Raw genomic sequence first — 21,689 nt, 5'->3', positions numbered from 1 at the left:
CTGTTCTCTCCCAGGTGGACTCCAGACCCTGGTCCATTGCCCTGCAGGACAGGGCACTGAATAATGTTCTACCTGATTGCTTTGGAGAATGTTGGTTGTGTGTTGGTCCCAGCTCAAACTCACTACTAGTTTGTGGTCTTGCCCATTGTCTTATGAAATTCTGTCACTTTGTCAATTGTTAATTGCTCTAAGCCAAATGCCTCTACCACCCCTAGCTTTTCCACATCTCTCTTTTAGTTGTCACAGATCACTTTAACTTCCCCAGGAAGGCACTTTGTGGGTGTAGTAGAGTTTGCAGACCCTAAGAATGCTTTAATCGTTACTATTACCACCCATCCTCCATGTCCAAACATTCACAGGCAGAAACCTCCTCACCAATATCTTACTCATACTTTCTAACCAGCCTGCTTAGTGCCCTACCTGTGTTGAGTTATACTGGAAGCAACCTTCCTTTAGCTAAATTCTAATTTTTCTCAGCATGTGTATCAGTAACTCCTTTTTAGAAAATAGATTTATTTACTGTATGTATATGTGTACACTGTAGCTCTCTTCAGACACCATTATAAATGGTTGTGAGCCACCATGTGGGTGCTTGGTATTGAACTCAGGACCTCTGGAAGAGCAGTTAGTGTTCTTGACTGCTGAGCCATCTCTCAAGCCACATAACACTTTTTTATATTACTCTTCTTCTCAGGTCTTTTTTTTTTTTTTTTTTCCAGGAGCTGAGGACCAAACCCAGGGCCTTGCACTTGCTAGGCAAGGAGCTCTACCATTGAGCTAAATCCCCAACTCCCATAACTTTTTTAAAAAATCATTTTCTATTATTATTCTGTGTGCATGACTTGTTTTGTCTTCATGTGTGTCTGTGCACATGTGCACCACACGTGCTAGTGCTAAAGGAAGTGGTGACCCTCCATGTGGATGCTTGGAATGGACCTCTTTGCAAACGAGAGCTCTTAACCACGGAACCAAGTCTCGAGCCCTAGTTATTAGTAAACCTTCAGAGCACTAATTTTTTCTACTTGGAAGTTTCTGCTGCATCAGATCCAGACCAGCCGGAGCCACACGGATACCCCCCTCCTCCCAAAGGGGGAAAAATAAGGATCAGGTGAAAATGCTTGGAAATTACTACCGTAGACTACAAACAAAGAATCCGAAGGCGGCCAGGAAGACGCAGAAAGATAGATGACCAGACGTCATCCTTGATGTCACGGGCCTGGGCGTGGCCTATGCAGATGAGAGGCGCGCAGGGTCTGCCGGGTCCGCGCTCTCTGCGGAAACGCGAGGGATTTCGTCGCGGCGAGGAAGGGAGCGCGTGTCCGCGGGTGTCAGAGGAGCACAGGCATGGCGAATGAGACAGGGGGTGGTATGGCGATCGTGTGTATCTTAGTGACCGTGCGTTAAGAGTGGAGTGTCGGCGGCCGTGAGTCGGGGCTGTGCGGCAGGAAAGCATACTTACCTGGCAGGGGAGATACCATGATCATGAAGGTGGTTTTCCCAGGGCGAGGCTTATCCATTGCACTCCGGATGTGCTGACCCCTGCGATTTCCCCAAATGCGGGAAACTCGACTGCATAATTTGTGGTAGTGGGGGACTGCGTTCGCGCTCTCCCCTGTCATTTCTGGTATGAGAAAGTAAGACTTGCCTGTTGTCATCCTTGTTGCTCTGCAGTCTTATGACTGTGGGAGAGCAGGGGAAGAAGGGAGCGAAGGCACATATCCAGGTAGCGTGTCTTCCCCAATCCCAGCTGAAGTTGAGACCTGCTTAAGCTACTTGAGGCCAATTCTCAAGAGACAAGCACCTACAACATCTTTGACTTTTAAGAGTCCCTTTTCCCTAGATAAACTGAAAGGTGGCAGCTAGTACACTTGGAAGACTCGAAGATTTTGTTCTTTGAGGTCTTCCTCCCTCTGCCCTCCCTCCGGACTGTGAGGTTTGAGAGCCCGGCCGGACAGGATCTAGGATCTAGGATCTAAGAGTTAAGGATTGGTGAGGGGATGCCTGGGGGTGACCGAACGAAAAATGCCCTACCAATCTGACGATGCTCAACATGTCCCAGACCCTTCCTTCGATTGCCCGGATAAACAACGTGTTGCAGTTAGGCTCCTAGACTATGCAGACACACAGCCCTATCTGGCTGCCTCTCCGCCCCTCTCAGAAACCAGGCCAGGCTCCCCAACCTGCAGTATGCTTGTCCCCTGAGACAATGAACTTATCAGCCCTCCGATTCAGAGCACACGGCTCCTTCTCTTGAGGCTAGCTCTCTCCTACAGCTCCGACTTGCTCTCCCGGCTCGAGGCACCTGTGGGCTCCAGATTCTCCCTCCAGAAGGAAGCTAAGGCCCTATCTGGAGGGTAACTGGCCTTAGCCTCCTTCTCCACAAACCGACCGAACCCGCCTTTCGAGTTCTTTGGGATACTATTTTCCTCGGGCCATCTGTTACTAAAAGCCGTTTCTCAACGTCAGGTGCTACAGAGAAAAACCTTGCCACCTTTATGCTTTTCCTGATTGGTTTCAACTGCACTCGCTAAATGAGTCCACTTTTGCAAAAGACGACGACGTTAACACGTATCATGACCCAGATCAGTACTTTTCAAGTGGTGGGAGTATGGAGGGTACGTTATGGTCTCTTTCTGTATAAGGTGCATATAATGAGGCCAGCATATAATAAGCTTATAATAAGAGCATTTGTGACAAGTTGTCACCTATTATAGGCTTTTTCTCTGGTTTTAAGTAAAGACAGTTAACATTTCATAGTGTGGTATGAAGGCACAATAATTCTGGGCATGTTTTCAGGGAGCTAAGCTGCCTTTGGTTCCAATTTTTGGTTCTCTTTCAAATCCCATGTCACTGTGGATCTCTCCAGTTTTCTCACATCCCTGCCTTTCAGTTACTGTAACTAAGGCTAAGCTGAGTGGTTTGAGGATTCAAACTCTTCTGCGTGCTACCCAGGTCAGCTTCAGATTAGCTGCCTACATCAGGGGCGATTGGGTGAATTCAGAGTGGTATGATCACAGACTAGGAAAAAAAAATCTACCTTTAAAGAAGTGTTAAATTATTTATTCATCTTCGTATGTGTGATGGCCACGTGAAGTTCAGAAGACAAAGTAGTCTGGCCGGTGACCTTTACTTACTGAGAGATCTCGACAATCCTAAATTCTACCTAAACTGTGTTCCTCTTATAGTGAGGATAGACCTTAAGGCCACCCTCATGCTGTGAGGAAAGCATTGCTTCTCAGAGCTCCAACTCTTTTTATTTATTTTTTTTTATTTTTATTTTTTTTTTTATTTATTAAGTAAAACAGATTCTATTAGTTCGGTGAGGGCCACCGGATCCTTAGAGAAAGGGGGGTTGTGCTGTTTCCAGTTGTAAATGTCGGCCGCTGAGAACGGCCAGTATTGTGTCTGGCCGCCGGCCCCCTCTTTTTATCTTTTATTCAATAGCCAGACACTTCTGAATTGCCCAGGCTGGCTGTGAACTTGTTCTACACAGGCCTTGAACTTGTGATCCTCTTGCCTTAGGCTTCGAAGATTATAGGCTGAAGCCACAAGTCAAGCTCCTATCATGGTTTTAAATTTTAAAATTAAGTTAACTGTCATTTCATCTAAGGACACATGTGGAACTTCCTGTTCTCCTCTTCCACTGTTTCCCTCCTCCTGGCCCCTTATAGATCTGGGCTAAAGCCAGATATGTGGACTACACTGTAGATCTGACTCCTCATCATTTTCAGAAGGAGTCTTAGTAGGTACCCTTGACTGGCCTAGAACTGTCTAAATAGACAAGGCTGGAACTGAACTCACGAAGATCTGATTGCTTCTGCCTTCTGAGTGCTGGGATTAAAAGTGTGAACTACCATAGTCAGCCTTATTTGTTTTATTTTTTTTTTCTTTTTTTTCGGAGCTGGGGACCGAACCCAGGGCCTTGCGCTTGCTAGGCAAGCGCTCTACCACTGAGCTAAACCCCCAACCCCTTTATGTTTTATTTTTAAATTTACTTTTATCTTATGTGCACTGAATACACACACACACACACACACACACACATCTGTGTGCATGTGTGTGTATATATATGTGTGTGTGTGCATATGTACATATGCATGGATGTGTATGTACCGCATGGTTGTCCTATGTCTACAAAAGTAGATGCCCTGAAAACCAGGTGTGATGGTTTTTGCATATGCTTGGCCCAGGGAGTGGCACTATTAGAAGGTAGTAGTTGGAGGAAGTGTGTCACTGTGGGGTGGGCTTGGAGACCCTCCTCCTAGCTGCCTGAGGATGCTCAGGCTGTTCCTGGCTTCCTTCGGGTGAAGATGTAGAACTCAGCTCCTCCTGCACCATGCCTGCCTGGATGCTGCCATGCTCCTTCCTTGATGATAATGGACCAAACCTCTGAACCTGTATGCCAGCCTCAATTAAAAGTTGTTCTTTATAAAACTTGCATCGCTCATGGTGTCTGTTCAGAGCAATAAAACCCTAACTAAGACACCAAGTTACAGACGGCTGTGAGCAACCATGTGTGTACTGGAAACTAAACTCTCCAGCCCCTTCTGTTTTTTGTTTTTGAGACAGGACCTCAGGTAGCACAGGCTGTTCTTACCTGTCAACGATGCCCCTGACTTTCTAACATTCTTGAGCCAACTTTCTAAGTGCGTAGATTACAAACACAGGCCACTACATCTTCATTGTTTAACTATTCTCTGTAAGTGGTGTGTGTCTTTGATGGCTCTCCTGACACTTCACTCATGAAATCCCAGAGCCACTAACCATGCTACATGGCAGTGTGTCCCTTAGGACAGTCTTTCTTTAAACAAGGAGGTTTTTCTGTGTATAGGGTCCATTCTCCACGACCCCTAGTGTACAGAGAAAATAAGGACCTCAGTTAGCAAAAGGGAGCTCCAAGTTCCCTTGGGCAGGTTCCCCTCCTTTCCAGTCTCTAGCTCCTTCTTGGGCTCCCTGGCTCCTGCCTTCTGGGTTTCTATCTACCCTACACCAGACCTTAAGGTCCCTGTCCCCCATTTTCTGGGCCCCTTTCTCATTCTCTTAGTGTCTGCTCCCCACTCTCTGAGTCTGCTGCCTACCCTGCCTCTGCAGAGCCCAGGCTGAAGATCATTGGTTCCAGCACAGACTGTGGCAAAGGAGGAAGACAGAGAGAAGACTCGGGATGAAGATCTCAAAGAACTCAGAGGCCAGAAAGCCTGGAAGCCCCTACCCACGAGGGATGCACGTGAGAGACAGACAGGACATGAGAAAGTACGGAGCACAAATGCAGAGGAAGGGAAACTACATGAATCGCACATTGGAACCATGACTCTCACAGCCCTTTCCCAGCCCTGTCACCCACTGAGAAGTGCTCTGAATGATGCTCTTTGTTGCTTGCTATGCTTGGGTTTCTGCTACAGCTCCTTTTTCTGGTCCACAATGACCTGGAAATCCCAGCAGATGCTCTCTAGACTCCCAATTCACAGGTATAACTGAAAGAATAAAGATTTTCAAACTATCCCCACTGACCCTGCTGTGAGGGCCAGTCCACCTCACAGCAAAGAATAACATCACATGTTATGGGAAAGTAGTCCAGGCATAGACCACCTGGCCTCCATAAGGCCTAGCTCAGCATAAACCATCCGGCCTCGATAAGGCCTGGTTGAACATTAGCCATCTGGCCTCGTTAAGACCTGACTCGATGTAAGCCATCTGGCCTCGATAAGGCCTGATTTACCAGTCCTGAGAAAAAAAGAGTTGGGGTCAGCTAGCCCCAGAGGCAGGGTGGCCTGGAGTTGGACTGAGCCCAAGTTAGATCATGTGTGCCAATGTAAACAAACCAGTGAAATTGCTTTGCTTTGTGTAACTGTTGCCAACTACCTATGTAATTTTCCCTATAAATGCCTTCCCCTAATTGGGCTCGGGGTCAACTCCTCTGTCTCCTGTGGGAGATACGTGTCGTCCCCAGAGCTCTGGTGCCTCAAGTGCACATCTTGTTCATTACAGCAAGACCGGTTTCTCGTGAGTTCTTGGGGGTTGCATCGTCTCGAGATTTGAGTAGGGGTCTTCCCCACCCTTGTGGTCTTTCATAGCAAAACCCTGCCCACCCACCACTTAGGACCACAAGCACCCAAAGGCTGAGAACAAAATGGGGACAGGCTGTCCAGAACCAGATGTACCCCCTCTGTCCCTATTGGGTCTCCATCTCCCCCAATCTCTCTGCCCTCTTTGGCTTCACTCCTGTGTTCCTCCTCTGTGTACCCAACAGTGGGAGCCATGGCTTCCTGTCTCCCCACGGACACCTGCCCTTCCTGTCCATCCTCATCCTCTTTCTTCCCATCATTTCCTTTGAGCTCTGTCCCCTTTCCAACGTCACTGCTGCTGTCCTGTGTGGATCCCTGTTCTCTGCCCACATCTCTCCATGCATCTCTGTGACTCTCGGGATTCCCTCCTGGCCACACACCTGCCCTCCACATTGGCTTCCTCAGCTTTCCTGTATCTCATCTCCACTCTCTCAGCCTTTGCTATCTCTACTGTGAGGTGTGTCTCTGGGCCTGTCTCTCCTTGTCCCTCTCACATTCACCAAGCAGGCTGGCCTGACACAGACCTGTCCTAAGGAACAAACGAACGATGGACGAACACACAACTCTTCAGCGGTGGCTGCACCCGGCACACTGCCTGGACCCACCGGATGGGAGCTTTCCTAGTTGGGGCACAACGCCTCAGAGACAAGACATTATAAAACCGATTGTATTTAGGTTACATCTCAGCACTTATTCATGCTGCAGACCCTGTGACACAGAGGACACTTGTCTTCTCTGTGCAGCAGCCATTCCTGGGCAGGGGGATCCCAGAACCTGAGTTCCCAGCAGCCCTGCTCCTCAGGAACCTTCAGAGAGCCTGCTACAGCCTTCAGTCTTCCGCCTGCTCTTTCTCTTTCCCTAGGTGATGCAGAGGCCAGATTGGACCAGATTGCAATAGATAAAGGCAGGTTGGTAAGAAGGCAGCTCTCGGTGGGTTCACCGACCTCACAGGTGGAGGTCAGTGAAGTCGCACATCCAGGCTAAAGCAAGGGGTCTTTGTGGGTCATTGGTGCGGGATGCTGATGTGTATCTGGGAGTTGGAATGTGTCCATACACGGTCACAAACTGAGCCCCAGGGTGGGCACTCCTGGGTGGGTTTCTGGAAACTCAGAGGAGTGATGACACGTTAGCCCGGAGTTTTCTCCAAGCATGCTGGGGAGTTTTCTCTGTGTGTGTGCGGTAGGGGGAGAGGAGGCATATGGGGTTTCCTTGCTTGGGAGGGAGGCAGGGAATGAGCAGGCTTCCAACCTGACATCAAGTTCCTTTTCCTGACAGGGAGGAAGCAGGTGAACCAGAGGATTCAGACATGGGCTCTGATGAAAAGCAAGGCCAGGGCCAGAGGTCTGGGGCGCACTGCTAACACTCAGAGAAACCCAGCCAGGCCTCCTGTTCCCTCCTCTGTATTCCTGTCTCCAGTGATAAGGATGCTCCTCCCTCTCTGAATCTTAGTGAAGGCCCCTCTTGTTGACAGAACTATTAGAGCAGTGGTCCTCAACCTGTGGGTCACAACCCCTTTGAAGTCACATATATGACATCTTGCACATCATACATTTACATTACAATTCATAGCAGTAGCAAAGTTACAGTTATGAAGTAGCCACAAACCAATTTTATGTTTGGGAATCACTACAACTTGAAGAACTGTATTAAAGGGTAGCCTTAGGATGGTTGAAAACCACTGTCTTAGAGAGCTGTAAACTCACATCCACACAGCAAATCATCTCAAACAGGAAACAGAGAACAAACCAAAGTGGGGAAACCGCCAAGGCCATACCCTAACCAGCGAATTTGGTGGGGTTACTTACAGAAGCAGAAACAACTCAAGGACAGCTGCATCACCAAAGCCCTTCACAGCATGGACGGCAGTTCACAAAAGCTGGGAGCCTGGAGTGCACTGCACAACCTGCAGGCAGCTCAACAGGTAGGGCAGTGTGCTTGCCAGGCAGCTCAGGTGGTCTGAGAGCATCTCTCTGAAGTCTTCACAGCTTATGTATACCGTTGTGGAGGGAGGACCCTAGAGAATCTGGTCAGTTTCAGGGACTTCCTGAAGCTATTGAGTTGTTTATTGCTTGAGCGTTCTTGCAGGATACACTGTTTCACTTCATTTCCCTTTTAAAAAGCATCCTGTGTCTGAACTCCCTGTTAGAACAGCTGTTGTTTACTTCCCCTTTAAATCTGTCTCTTAGACAGAGAACCTCCAATATAGAAGGCCTTAGTCTCCTACGAACTGCTCAACAGCAACACCTCTCCCATGAGAGTCTTTGGCACCTGCTTCCAGGAAGAAAGATGGGGGAGGAGTGAATGCCTTTCCGGCTTCTGTGTAACATGATTAATGTACTGAGGTGCCATGTTTAGGTCCAGTGTGTTCCAAACCCATCACACCTAAGATGCAAACCCCAGAGTTCAAAACAGTGATACAAGTGACTGTGAAGGTTAACCTCAAATGCTTATGTCTATACAAAGGAATGCCAGTTTGTATACACTATTACTTTTTCTCTCGTTTTTATATCCAATGTTTTGTATGAAAACCGCAGTATACAAACAGTTCTCTGAACTCTTCAACGTGTCCCCTAAGAAATGCCATTATCCATGAATGCAGTCGTTGGAATGCATCTCTGAGAACTATTGCTTTTCCTTGATTCTCTCATTCTCCACAAAAGGCTCCCAAACCCACCTGTGAAGGGAACTTGGGGCTTGTGGGTTCCCTCCGTAGGCCCTGCCAGGGAAGCCAGCAAGGAGTTACTCATCCAAAACCTCTGAACAGCAACCTGAGCCTATACCAGAATCAAGACTGGCTCTAGCCGGGAAGCTTCTGAGGCGAAGGCTGACTGACTCTTGCCTGGGCCTCCCAGGGGGAGCTCAGGTACAGCTCTCCTCACAGCACTACCTGAAAGCAATCATTAAAGCAACATCCAGGGCGAAATAGGCCAAGTGTGGAAAGGCATCTGCAGCTTCTGCTCCAGCCTGCACCGCTGGAGACCCAGTATCCAGGCACTCAAGGGTGACTGTTCAACTACGCAGGAGCCAGCGACCTAGGGATTCAATAAACTGGGGTCCAGTGGGTGGCCTATGATGCAGACCGGCTCACTCTAGTGTGGTGTGAGGACAACTTCCCCCTCTCTGGTCTCTGCTCCCTGCTTCGAAAAAAAGAAAGACAGAGAGACCGTGCAGTGCCCAGAGCACCCAAAGGGGGTGGCTGTGGGCACGTTTCCTGCTACATACAGTTCCCTTGTGCATAGGGCAGCTTCCTCTTCTCTGCACTGCTCCGGTTTAGGACCTAGGAGCTTTTCTTCACATTTAAGTGAAAGAAAAGAGCTCACCACTAAAGGTCCCACCGAGATTTGAACTCGGATTGCTGGATTCAGAGTCCAGAGTGCTCACCATTACACCATGGAACCCACATGCCTCCTTCTGTCTTAACATTTCCTCAGTTGTTTATGGAAGGTTTTACTACCCAGCTTTTCTTACAGACTGGTTTACTGCATTTCATCCTCACCTTCAAGTACACTCAACTCAGAGTTGAGAGTCATTTCACCTCCATCATCCGCTTCGGCCACCACTCCCTTCTGTCCCCGTGTTAAATTTCTCCAATAGATGGTTTTAGTGGTCTTGTCTTGCCCTTTTTCCCGACCACCCAGGAATACCAAGAGCAGAATTGGACGTTCCTGCTTTGCTAGGCCACCTAGCAGCAACAATGGCCCACCACCACTTCCTGTAACATAAAAGTGGGTCAGCAATGGGGAGGGAGTCTGGATGTGGGGGAACCTTCATATTTTTCTTCATGTATACACATGTGTGTACCTCCGGTGAGTTCTGTGTTTCTTACAACAAATGTATGCTTAAAAAACAAAATTAAATGCAAGCAGCTAGATTAAAGGTTTACATAAGGTATTGAAGCCAGGGTTAATCCCAGAAATGTGAAGAGAAAGGCCACTGACTCAAACGGCCAAACTAATTAAAGCAAGCTTTTGTATTCCTGTATATGGCTTCCTCCCCTAGGGCATACTTCAAGAGGTCAGCTGGACATGAGAAGACAAGGTTTTTATAGTTCAGGGGTAGGGAGACTGGGCTGGGAAAAAAAAGAGCGGGTTACAGATGTGGAACATAACGAGGAAGTCATAAAAACAGGTAATCATAACATAGTTTTGAAACATAGGTAGGGTTGCAAGATGGTTATTACCTTTTTTTTTTTTTTTTTTTTTGGTTCTTTTTTTTTCGGAGCTGGGGACCGAACCCAGGGCCTTGCGCTTCCTAGGCAAGCGCTCTACCACTAAGCTAAATCCCCAACCCCCTGGTTATTACTTTTTGAAACAAAGGCAAGGTTGCTGTTTTCTAGAACAAGCAGTACAGAGCCATGTGTAGCTAAGGTTGCAGGTGGGGCATAGCCCAATCCTGGAGAAAAAGATTTAACCATAAATAGGAATGAAGCCAGTTTGTCTTCACCATAAGATGGCTTTCAAGCCTAAGACGAGGCAGGGTGGTCCTTCACAAGACCATACTGGTATGTGTTAAAACTCTCCATATGTCAGACTAGAAAGGCATATTGTTTTCTGACTTATTTTAAATAGTCACTTAGCAATAACCACTTTTAAGAACTGATTAGAAGCCTGGTTTAGATGCCTAAACCGCTAATCTCAGCACTCGGGAGGAAGCCATGCAGATGTCTGTGAGTTCCAGGTCTGTCAGAGCTACATGGTTAGATTTTTATCTCAATAAAATAAATTTAAGATTAAATTGTAGAGTATTCGCTCGTATTTTGAAAAAAAAATTTTTTTTCAATAACACTGCAAACATTCACTGGCAGATGTCATGCAGGAGGAATCGCGGTGGGCAAGTGACCTTCCCGGAGATAGCCCACTGGTTTTTTTGTTTTTTTGCAAGGGGGCATTGAATGTACCTCTGAGAGGCACAGCTGGGGGAGGGGGGGATGAAGGGTAGGGGTGGGGTTCGTCTCCGGATAGCTTCTTACTGCAGCTATGCCTGCTCACCTTTGTCATTGCTAATGTTCCTCCTGTATGTAGCGTAGTCTGATTGGCTGCTGGGAGACCCTCACTGCCTATAGGATGGTGTGACTGCCCATTCTATTGGGCAATTTTCCTACAGATCGATATGAAGATCAACTTTTACGAAATAATAGTGTTTAAACGAATTAACGATTTTACAAAATTCTTGGGTTGTTTTAGTTTTAGAAGTTAGGGTAGTTGATAAGGAAGATTAAGGAGATGGTTTGGTGTAGAGTTGTGGGTCCTGAATCCGACCCAGGGCACAGCCTGGGGAGGCGGGACGTGGTTCTTGACGCTTATCCCACACTGTCACCAGGCGGGTATTGGGCTGAACGGAGGCCCCGGGGACACCGCTCTGAGGCGCGGGACAGCCGGAGTTGGCTAAGGGTGGCGGGGTCCCCGGGCCTGCAACGAGGCGGGGGCTGTCTGGTTCTCAGGCTCTTCGACATCCAGGCGCCGCTGGACGGCGCGGAAGAGCAGAGAATGGAGTGGGGGGTCCGAGGGCTGGATCTAGTCCGGGACTGAGAGGAAAAAGGGGAGCTCCAGCTGGTCTCCCCGGGGAAGTTCTTGGCTTGACGGCTGGCAGTTTTGAGCTTAGGCTTGGTGGAGGTCGTGGCTGGGAACATAGACGGTGGCTCTGTAGGCGAAGGCCTGTCTCTATGGTTCTCCACGGCGGGTCCAATGAAAAGAGGCAGTCCATGGTGTTTTGTTTTTTGTTGTTTTTTTTTTTTTGTTTTTTGTTTTTTTTTCGGAGCTGGGGGCCGACCTAGGGCCTTGCACTTGCTAAGCAAGCGCTCTACCACTGAGCTAAATCCCCAACCCCCAGTCCATGGTTAAGGCATTTATGGTCATGGCGGAAAGTGGATGTGTAAAATCATACCCAATTTCTCAGAGAGGGCCTGAGGTTAAATACTTTTTGCAGGGAAGGGTGTTTGGGAAGGAAAGTTTATTGGCTAAGCCTTTAGCTACCTCATAAAATGGAGGTCTGTCTTGAGCCTACTCGACCTGTCCTCTGCATGTGGAGGGGCTTGGGGCGTTGCCCTTACGTGTCTGATGGCCACAAATTTAGGGGGGGGGGTCTGTGGCTAGTGACAGGAAGCTGGTACCCGGAAACAGGTGAAACTCCTTCTGTCCCTTCAGGGTCACCGGGGTTTCTAGCCTTAGCTCAACCGGGAACTAGGCTGCCTTTCAAAGTCACACAGTTTAGATGGTTTTGCCAGGAAGATATAAGAAAGATTAAAGAGAGAGAGAGAGAGAGAGAGAGAGAGAGAGAGAGAGAGAGAGAGAGTAGAGTGCCCCTGCCTTGTAGAAGAATGAGAACTGCATAGGCTAGAAAAGGAGCAGTGAGCTCTCATGCATTGCAAACACACAATTGTACTTGGGGAGAAATGGGCTTGCAACAGGTTAATGATGAAAGAAAACATTCACTCTAGGTTGGGTCTCCGTTCCTGGAGCTTGTGATCTAAGGATGTGTTCATAGATGTGCACCATGAAAAGGTAAGGCATGAAGAAAAAGTAAATGATTCTATTATGGATATAAGAATAAATACAAGAATAGACACTAGATGATTCGCCAGTTTATCTAAACAAGGTTTGAAAGAATAAGACATATAATAAATTATTTATTTCTTGGTAAATACAAACTGTCATCAGCTAGCACACGGAAAAACTAGCTACTATGGACTTGGCTTGCTTAAACTTTGTTAATTAGTAACAAAAGAATTATTGATTTGGGTTAAGATGGATTTGTGGAGGGGTTGGGGATTTAGCTCAGCGGTAGAGCGCTTGCCTAACAAGCGCAAGGCCCTGGGTTCGGTCCCCAGCTCCGAAAAAAAAAAGAAAAGAAGAAAAAAAAAAAGATGGATTTGTGGAAAGAAAGATTGGAAATGTTAAGTGAGCGTTTCAAAAAAGGAACATTTAATAAATAGTCATGTAATTTTCTTTTGTGTAATGATTTTAATCTTTTGAAGAATATGTTTTTGTGGTAGTTGTTTTTGGAGAATACAAAACTTGTGGGTCTCTTACGTAAAGAATTTTTGTCTTACGTGGTATACAAAGTCTAAGAAAAAAAGTAAAGTGTTGGAGCCTTTCTTCATCAACCAACCGCGCGCGCGTTCTCCCCCCTTTTTTTTTCCTGCCAGTCCTAGAGAATTAAGTTTTTCTCCCTTAGAGAAAAACTGCTGAGTGATTGGCCGTAGACTCCCCTCATCCTCTTCAGTACCTGATCTGTCGATGATGGCCTTCAGCAATTCACCTCTGGAACACATAGCTGTGTAAACTACTTAGAACAAACACCTGCACTCTCGCGGTTCTCTGTAGGTCTCAGCACCTGAAAGGGTGGCTCCCACTCTGTCCTCCCCTCCCTTCCCCTCGTTGTCTTCCCTTTCCACCGACGGCCTTTTCTACACCGGCCAAAACCGCGACTGCTCCGTGGCTCCAGCACGCACTTGGAGTGACCAGCTCCTCGTCGGTACCTGCTTGGGGTCTGCGAAAGATCATACCCTTTATAGCACAGTAGGCTTCTTTATCTCTGGGCGCCCAGGCCGCGACCTCGCCGGCTTGGAGTCCCTGGTGGCCCCGACCTCTGGATATCAGCGGGATCTCAGCATCAGGAGGTGCCAGCGGCACGCGCGCAATTCATTGCGGTCGCGCGAGCTCGAGAACTGGGTGCAGGGAGTGCGGTCTGGTGGTTCCAGTTCCGTCCCCAACGGCTGACTCCAGTGAGCATTGTGGCCAGCCGCCAGGACTGAGCGCTGCACCGGGTGAGCCCTCCCTCACCATCCGGTCAACCTACCAGAGATCCCCATGTCTCTGTGGCGCAATCGGTTAGCGCGTTCGGCTGTTAACCGAAAGGTTGGTGGTTCGAGCCCACCCAGGGACGAGCCTTTTAACCCCTTACTGTGCTTACTGAATTCACGCACCTCTTGATACAGAAACCATGCCAAGACCCCTTCCCTCAGGATCAGAGTCGACAGTGAATAATTCCCCCCACCAAAGCTTACAGACGTAATCTGTGTTCAGGAGTGGGTATCTATTATATCTATTATGTAAGTGTACGGGAGGGTACACTCGTAATACTGTTGTTTTCACTTAATTTGGTTTTTTAGACAAGGCCTGAAATAACCCAGGCTGGTCAGGAATTTGAGGCTAGTCTGAGTTGTTCCCCTGGGTCTCCAGATACACATTTAGGGTACTTTTTGTTGGCTCGTTGTTCAGGCTTGGATACTTGTAAGCTTAAAGTTGAGGATTCTAAACCCAAAGGGAAGTCTGCCTCTCCTGCTGCCGCCGCTTTGAGGCTGCTTTGAGCTGGTCCTAATGCACACACATCGGACTACTGGGGTTGATCTTTGGACCCAGTAGGATAGCAAGAGTGGAGAACTTGTCTGTGTTTCTTTTGTGATTTGTTTGTTGTTTTTTGAGACAGTTGCTCACTTTGTAGCCTAGGCTAGACTGGGATTCACAGAGATCTGCTAGCTGCTGCTAAAATTAAAGGCATGCACCACCACACCCAGCCAGGCCGAATTCTGCATTTTTGTTTTCATATGAAAAAGATTATGTTAAAAAATTTATAAGGTGTTCTGCTTTGTTTGATACAGCCCTGGCTATCTTGGAACTCACTACGTAGTTAGTTTGATCTCTAACTCTTTTTTTTTAAAAAGATGTATTTATTTTATGTATATGGGTACACTGTAACTATTTTCAGACACACCAGAAGAGGGCATCAGATCCCATTACAGATGGTTGTGAGCCACCATGTGGTTGCTGGAATTTAATTTGGGACCTCTGGAAGAGCAGCCAGTGTTCTTAACTGCTGAGCCATCTCTCCAGCCCCAGATCTCTAACTCCTGCCTCCTGTCCAGAATGCTGGGACTAAAGGCATGTGACCCCACCCTGGGCTAAGATCTTATTTTTGTGTATGTGCAGTGCTGTCAGAGGCCAGAAGCGGGTGTCAAATCTCTCTAAACTGGAATTACAGACAATTGTGAACTGCCTGGTGTGGTCGCTAGTAAGGAACATTCTTCAGGAGCAGGAAGTGCTCAAAACTGCTGAGCCCTCTGGCCAACACTTACTCTAAATATATTCCTCCTCCACTCCCACCCCATTCTTCCTGTTCCTGCTTCTGGCCTAGAACTCACTCTGTAGACCAGGCCTCAAACTCACAGAGGTCCACCTGCCTCAGCTTTCCTAGTGCTAGGATTAAAGACATGCTCCACCACCGCCCCACTACTCTGAATTTCTTAAGATCTCAATGCAGCTAGGTTCTTTCCCCTCCTCCACACCCCCCCCTTTCTTCCTGTCATTTTCCCAGATAATAGTTTTAAAGTAAACACAACTGCTGTGGAAGCCAGTATATCCTTGTTGGCTCCTGCAGATGTTTAACTTGATAGTGGAGAGATGGGTGTACCACTGTCACATGATGGCATTCGTATCATGTTCTAACTGAGCCCATTCTGTAAATGTATCTTCCCCAGGGGTGGTGCCCAGCCCTGGTGCAGTGTTTCCAGGTGTATCATGTTCCCTGTTTACAAAGAAAGGGACAAACTTTGAATCAAACTTTCTCTTAGCTGTCTCCGATGTTTAAACTGGGGGGAGGGGGTTCTCGCAGTGCACAGGCACACAGACAGACACTATGTTAAGTATTTTGAATGGAAACCTAAGGCACTTCAGAGGCCTCCAATAGCTAATTGTCTTCTGTGGTGACCTGGTCACTCAGATCAAAGAAGACTGTTGAAGGGCTTGTTATGACCAACTCTCTATGTTTGTGTCCTGCTTCTGTGAACCCCACTTATTTGCCTGCCAACCCCCGCATCTGGAAACTTCCTACCCCCGACCTCTAAGAAACTTATCTTCCTCATGTCCAGAGCTGATCTCTAGAACCCTGGCTTAGAGGAAGACAGCCTCTGTTCATGAATAAAAAACACTTGGCTCCAATTTGGCTATTTGAGTCCGTGAATTTCTCCTCTAGGAGATCCTTTGTGGGATTAACACTGTGCAATCATCAAGGCATGATTGGATATTATTCATAAGCTAGTGGGGGACAAGAGAAAAGAAAACAAGCCAGTGTGATGGGAATCCCTTTGGGCCCAGGACTAGAGCTAATCCTAATTGGCCGCTGACTTGAGGGACAGGACCCTGGCCAAGGGTCTCACTATTGGAAGTGCCCATCCTTGGACAAGGCTCCAGGACGCCGGTGTCTGCAGTTTCTACCGCGCCCCCCAGGGTGGCGGAACCCACATGGACCCCCGCCCGGCGTCCAGGATCATAGACGGCCTCAGTTACTCTGGGTTCGGACGTCCCAGCTCTCCCAGCTCGGAGGCTCCGGCTGCAGTAGGAGTTAGAACATCAGCAGGGAAGGGACTGCGCACCGGTGTGGCCGCTTGGTTCATGCAGTTGGGGCTGCGGGCCAGAGCGTTGAGTCTCTCTACACACTATTGTGCCAGGAAAAGGCCGGTCTCTTCTGGGCGAATTTCTCCACTGCCTGCCCAGGGTCCGCTGGGGCCACAGTCTCTTGGCCTAGGGAGATTGCCCGGCCTCTGGCGCACTCTTCCACTGCCGAGCACTTTGCTTCTGTAGAAGAACCTGGACACACAATGGCTGCTGGTGTGTTCGCAGGTAGCCAGAACTGCACTGGACACAGCACAAGACTTTCCTGAGGAATTCACCAGGGACCCCGTCAGCTTGTTCTCCTCCTGACCCATTAGCATTTTCCCAAACAAGCCAAGCGCTTTATGCAGGACCTTGTCCGCAATCCCACCAGTTACGGTTGCTCAAAATCAATTTTCTGGCTCCGCCTTGAACTACGTAATTGTTCAAAAACTAACAGGTGGTGCGCGCCTTTAATCACAGCACGAGGGGTGCGGTGGAGGGAGGTGGAACTCGGTGAGTTGGAGGCTAGCCTGGTCTGCGAGTCAAGTTCCAGACAAGTCAGGACTACATAATGAGATTGATCTCAAAAACAGAACATAACAATTTTCTGAGAGAGACAAAGGAAGATAGGAGAGGCAGGAAGAGAGAGGAATGGAAAGCGGACATTAAAGGTTAAGGAGCACGACCTTAAGTTGCCCTTAAGAATAAGTAGGTGGCTCCCCCACTTCCAGCAACCCCTCCTCGCAGGAATCCACCTGGCTTCCCGTGTGAGTGCGGTGGAGACCGTGATCCAGCAGCAGGAGCACTTCCCTCAGCGTTAGATCCAGAAACTTCCAACTTCTATCTCTGCTTAAATCTTTCCAGGCAGAGAGATAGATGTCCAAGGTCCGAAGGGGTTCTTCCCTCCTGTAGTCCAGTCGCCTTGATTCCACCCTGAGCACGGCCAGGGAAGGACAGGCAGAGAAACCAACACAGTGAGAAAAACGATCCCAGTCTGTTCCTGGAACTCTTAGTTTGAGCGGCTGTTGTAGCGATGGGGGTGGGAGGGAAGGAAAAGGAGCCTCTTCCCAGGTTAGGAGGACTTGGTTCACTACACGCAGAGTCAAACCGACAGCTCGCCCACCCGAGGCTAGGAGGAAGAGATGTGCCACATGGTGTGGAATGGATTCCAGATGCTGTTCCCTGTCCATTGCTTTCCGAGGCAGGACATTACCGAGACAGAAAATGGAAGAGATGATGATGATGATGATGATGATGATGTTGATGGTCTTGAATAGGAGGAGCGGGCTTAATGCCTGGCCTGGCCGCCTTCGAAAACTAAGAGGCTTTACTCTTAGAAATTTCCTTTAAGTGGTCAACGAATAGATTTCTGCGTGTCCCTGGTGGTCTAGTGGCTAGGATTCGGCGCTTTCACCGCCGCGGCCCGGGTTCGATTCCCGGTCAGGGAATGTATTTCCGGTGCTCTCTTTTAATGCCACATTCCCTCCTCTTTCAGTACTCAATTGTTTACCCATACAGAGGGGCAGGACCACCAGGAGGGATGTGTCTTCTGCCGAGCCAGCACTCCTTTCTGCTGCTCTCACCTCCAGGGACCTATGCTCCCTTCACCTTCAGAGTTTTTAACTGAGTTGTTGAGGTAGTGGGACAAGGGAACTTGGGGAACGGAAGAAAGGGAGGCTTCAGTTCCGTCTGTTCGTTTATAAAAACAAAAGGAAAATAGAAAAAAAAAGGAAATATAAAATAATTGCTATACCGTTTCTGGGCTTAGTAGTTGTTATTCTCAGTTCGTTCCATTAGCTCCTAATTTGGTGTTTCCCCAACTTTCCTGCTAAGTCTCCTTCCATTTTATGAATATGCCGCATCATCGAAGACCAATCCACACACACGATTCCTTACTTGGGCTGTGGTTGCTCCTTCCTCTAAGACCAGGGCAAGGCTTTTCCCTCTAAGGGGTAGTCCCTCTGAACCCAATACCCATGGTGGGGGGCACTCCTGTCCCTCTGAACCCAATACCCATGGTTGGGGTCACTCTTGTCCCCCAGAACCCAATACCCATGGTGGGGGTCACTCTTGTCCTGCTGAACCCAGTACCCATGGTGGGGGTCACTCTTGTCCCCCAGAACCCAGTACCCATGGTGGGGGTCACTCTTGTCCTGCTGAACCCAATACCCATGGTGGGGGTCACTCTTGTCCTGCTGAACCCAATACCCATGGTTGGGGTCACTCTTGTCCCCCAGAACCCAGTACCCATGGTGGGGGTCATTTGGCTTTTCCTGGACAGCCCAGGCCCTATTTGCCCAGCCAGACTATCTTAGACAGGGTTCTGTTGCTGTGATGAAACACCATAACCAAAAGGAAGGGTTTACTGGGCTTACACATCCCCGTCCAAGTCTATCACTGATGGCCATCAGGACAGGAACTCAAGCCGGGCAAGAACCTGGAGGCAGAACCTGACGTTGAGGCCAGGGAGGGTTGCTGCTTACTGGCTTGCTCCCCTTGACATGCTCGGCTTGCTTTCTTACAGAACCCAGGACCACCAGCCAAGGTGTGGCCTCACCCGTAATGGGCTGGCCCCTCCCCCATCAAGTGCTAATTAAGAAAAAGCCCTACGGCACGCCTACCACCCGATCTTATGGAGGCGTTTTCTTAATTGAGGTTTCCTTCTTTCTGATGACGTTAGTTTGTGTCACACTTTTGGTTTAGTGGTTGCTGCTGCTTCCTCCTCTTCCCTCCTCTTTCTTGACTGGGTCGCAAGTATCCTAGGCTCCCCGGCACTCACTTTTTAACGAAGGATGACCTTCAACTCCTGCTTTTATTGTCTCTTGCATTCCAAGTGCTGAAATTACAGGTGTGCCACTCTACCTGGCTCCGCATTGGAGTCTTGAGTCAACTTGAACTCTACATTGATTTCACAGGTAGCAGCAATTGCTCTCGCTATCCACCGTGCACTCAGCGCCGCTCCCAACGCAGTGGGGACCAATCACTTCTGCGGGACGACAGGCAGGTCTGAAGCCAAGGAAGCGAGCAGAGACGCTCCGCGGTTCGCACAGGATGCTGGCCTAAGCTTCACCTGGGCGGGCAGCTCAGTCTGGCGTCTGCGCCCAGCGAGGAGAAAACGCAGAGGGCAGCGCAAGACCCGACAGAACTGGATTGAGGCTCAGCCAACAGCACCAGGACCGAGCAAGTGCACAAAGGCTCACCGCCGGGCACGTGGCTCGCCGTGATCGTATAGTGGTTAGTACTCTGCGTTGTGGCCGCAGCAACCTCGGTTCGAATCCGAGTCACGGCAGTGTAGTACTTCTGCCTGGCCATCTTTTGCCACGGATCTCACCTTCCAGTGGACGTTGGAAACTCAAAACACCCAGTAATGCTCTCCCAAGGGCTCTGGGATCCCTGCACTTCACCAGCTCACAACATCCTGTTTCCAAGCATCCTCTCACAGAGCACTCAGGAGACAGGCAGGCGGATATCTGTGAGTTTAAGTCTACAAATATAGTTCCAGGACAGGACGGCCAGGGCTGCACAGAGAAACAAGACAAAACAGACAAAACCACATCATTTCAATGCTTTTGAAGTCTGTGTCAGTGTACTTAGCACTCCATTTGATACTCTCAATTCTGCCAGTGTGTACTTGCAAGAACACTGTGTATCCATCCAAAGACCTAGGGCATACTAAGTACTTGCTTCACCTTGAGAGACAGAGCCACCAGTGATTTGGGTCTTGATAATTTTTACTACACTGTTTGAATGAACAGGTGAGGTGTTTGTGCTATACGACATAGGAAGAGACATCCAAGGATGGCTCTGTATCTCCCACCAGACTGCATAAGATAGGTCTCGGAGCCTGGAACTCTCACCTACAGATAAACAGTCCTCACATCTAGTGTTGCTTGACTCTTGTTAGTTGGTTTAAGGCAGACACTACAGTCTAAGCTATCCTCAAATAACTACAGTCCAGCAAACAACCTGAACTTGCCAACATCTTTTTGCCTCAGTTTCCTCCCTGTGGTGATTACAGGCATGACCAATCAATCACCTTTCAAAGGGAGCTTTGTCAGACTCCGTGTATAGTCTTTTTTTTTTTTCTTTCCTGCCTCTGTCAGTACATTACATAGCATTCGACCTTCTCCATTGCTAGTTATGACCTCTACAGGGACAGGACAGGGCCTTTCCTTGGGCAACACAAGAGGATTGTGCAGGCCATTGATACCTGCACCTGTTAATGACAAAAACCTATGTTGCTGTGTCTTCTGGTTGAGTAATGTCGCCCTCTTCTGTCCAGTGCTGGAGTGTGTGTTTTCCTCTGTGATCTCAAGACCTTGGAGAAGCAGTGTATAGTATAGACTTCTGCTCTTAATGATATATCTATGATATATGACATATGATATGTGATATATGATACATATATACATACATATATATATATATATGGTTTGTTTGTTTTTAGAGACAAGCCCTGGCTGTTCTCAAACTCAGTGACCCACCAGCCACTGATTAAAGGTTTGTACGACCAAATATACATTTTAAATCATCTTTATTTTTACGTATGTGTCTGTGTGTTGGTATATGCATATGCATGGAGTCCTGGTAGAGGCTCACCTCCATTAAGCTGGAGTTTTGAGGTTTGAGTTTGTGGGTACTGGGAACCAAATTCAGGGTCTCTGAAAGAGCAGCAAACAATTGCTGAGCATCTCTCCAGCCCCAGAGTACACATTCTTTTTTTTTTTTTTTTTCTTTTTTTCGGAGCTGGGGACCGACCCAGGGCCTTAAACTTCCTAGGTAAGCGCTCTACCACTGAGCTAAATCCCCAGCCCCAGGTACACATTCTTAAGGAGTACTTTTATGAACAACTGTGCCTCCCCTCTCCCCCAATTGCCCACTGGGCACCGGCAGTCTCGGGATGCAGAGGAGCTGGAGAGGAAGGTCTTCAGCAGCAGTGGATACTCAGGTATGAGCCACCTGGAAGACTGTCAGAGGGCAGCTCGCTTATTTAAAATGGGGGGCTAGATTATTTTTAAAGATTTATTTATGTTATATATGAGTACATTGTTGCTCTGAGGGCATCGGATCCCAGATTATGAGGCACCATGTGGTTTCTGGGATTTGAACTCAGGACCTCTGGAAGAGCAGTCAGTGCTCTTAATCGCTGAGCCATCTCCCCAGAGGGGGTGGGGATGGTGGAGGGTGGTAGGGGGGGGTGGGCTAGATTTATAGCTGGAGTCACTGGAGGAGAGGAGGAAAAGGGCCAGGGGAGGGG

At 48.4% G+C, this 21,689-nt stretch overlaps 5 non-coding genes across 5 annotated transcripts; 4 read left to right on the top strand and 1 right to left on the bottom strand.

Moving 5' to 3' along the window:
• The first annotated feature begins 1,451 nt into the window (after window positions 1-1,451).
• On the top strand, window positions 1,452-1,615 carry LOC116897602. Its single transcript, XR_004387598.1, has one exon. It is a non-coding gene; the product is annotated as a U1 spliceosomal RNA (small nuclear RNA).
• Window positions 1,616-9,388: 7,773 nt separating this feature from the next.
• Trnaq-cug lies at window positions 9,389-9,460 on the bottom strand. Its single transcript has one exon. It is a non-coding gene; the product is annotated as a tRNA-Gln (tRNA).
• A 4,412-nt stretch (window positions 9,461-13,872) lies between these two features.
• Trnan-guu lies at window positions 13,873-13,946 on the top strand. Its single transcript has one exon. It is a non-coding gene; the product is annotated as a tRNA-Asn (tRNA).
• Window positions 13,947-17,808: 3,862 nt separating this feature from the next.
• On the top strand, window positions 17,809-17,880 carry Trnae-uuc. Its single transcript has one exon. It is a non-coding gene; the product is annotated as a tRNA-Glu (tRNA).
• Window positions 17,881-19,649: 1,769 nt separating this feature from the next.
• Window positions 19,650-19,721, top strand: Trnah-gug. The gene has a single exon. It is a non-coding gene; the product is annotated as a tRNA-His (tRNA).
• Window positions 19,722-21,689: the final 1,968 nt, after the last annotated feature.

The sequence above is a fragment of the Rattus rattus genome, chromosome 3, assembly GCF_011064425.1.
Source record: "Rattus rattus isolate New Zealand chromosome 3, Rrattus_CSIRO_v1, whole genome shotgun sequence".
NCBI classification, from domain to species: domain Eukaryota; kingdom Metazoa; phylum Chordata; class Mammalia; order Rodentia; family Muridae; genus Rattus; species Rattus rattus.
This window is presented reverse-complemented; position numbering and strand designations above follow the sequence as displayed.